At 60.9% G+C, this 880-nt stretch overlaps 1 protein-coding gene across 1 annotated transcript in view; it reads right to left on the minus strand.

Annotated features, from left to right (window-relative positions):
* CAPN15 (calpain 15) overlaps window positions 1-880 on the minus strand; it is a 56,360-nt gene that overhangs the window by 1,127 nt on the left and 54,353 nt on the right. The window lies entirely within an intron of this gene.

An 880-nucleotide genomic window follows, 5' to 3' on the forward strand; every position in this document is an offset into this window, starting at 1 on the left:
AGCGGGAGAGATGGTTGGGGTGGACTTCAGGGAAGGGCAGGAGCTGAACCAGCCCTCCGGTGGGGATGGCACCTCCCTGGCTCTGGGCGGTCAGGCAGGGAGACCCGCAAAGCCCACAGGAGAGAAACTCCCATTTTTCCTCGGGGATAACGTGCTCCTAGCAGAGAGGAGGGACACGGGGCTGGGAGTAGGCTGGCCACTGGGGACCCCAAGGCAAAATTCCCCCCCGAAACACATATTTAGTCTCATGCAGAAACATTTGTGCTGCTGTGGGCTCACCCGTGGGCAGCGGACGCCTCTCTGCCGTCTGCCTGTTTGATAAAGGTCTTTGGTTGGGTTTTGTGGGTTTTTTTGTTTTTTTTTTTTTAATGCAGATCAAGGCAGCTCCCGGGGCGATGCTCCCCGGTGGGTTTGCTCCCTGTGTTCTCCGCTCCTTCACACCCCTCAAAAAAAAAGCGCCGAGCGGCTCAGCCCCTGGTCCTGCACCCCAGGCAGTGTTTGGGCTGCGGCGCTGGAGCGGGAGCAGAGGGATGTCGCTGAAGGCAGAGGCTGAGATGCCGAGGGGACAGGTAGGACTTGGCCATGAATTCACCCAGAGAGGTCCGTACTGGCTGAGGAATGACCAGGAGGAGTGATAACGGCCCGAGGCAAAGCCACCGGGAGGTTTAACAGGCCAGGACGTTATTAGCTGGTGGCTAAAGTGGGGGAGGCAGCTCGTTAACCTGTGCTGTGCCGCGGGACGGCACCAAACGGCCCTGCGGCCGCGTTTCTGCGAGTCCCGGGCTGCCCGGCACCCAGCACCGGAGGATGCCGGCCCGGGGATGTCAGGATCAGCCGCTGTCACAGTCCTCCACACGGGAAGCGGGGGGACTTTCTGCCT

This window comes from Charadrius vociferus, unplaced genomic scaffold, assembly GCF_000708025.1.
Source record: "Charadrius vociferus isolate BGI_N301 unplaced genomic scaffold, ASM70802v2 scaffold619, whole genome shotgun sequence".
Classification (NCBI taxonomy): Eukaryota; Metazoa; Chordata; class Aves; order Charadriiformes; family Charadriidae; genus Charadrius; species Charadrius vociferus.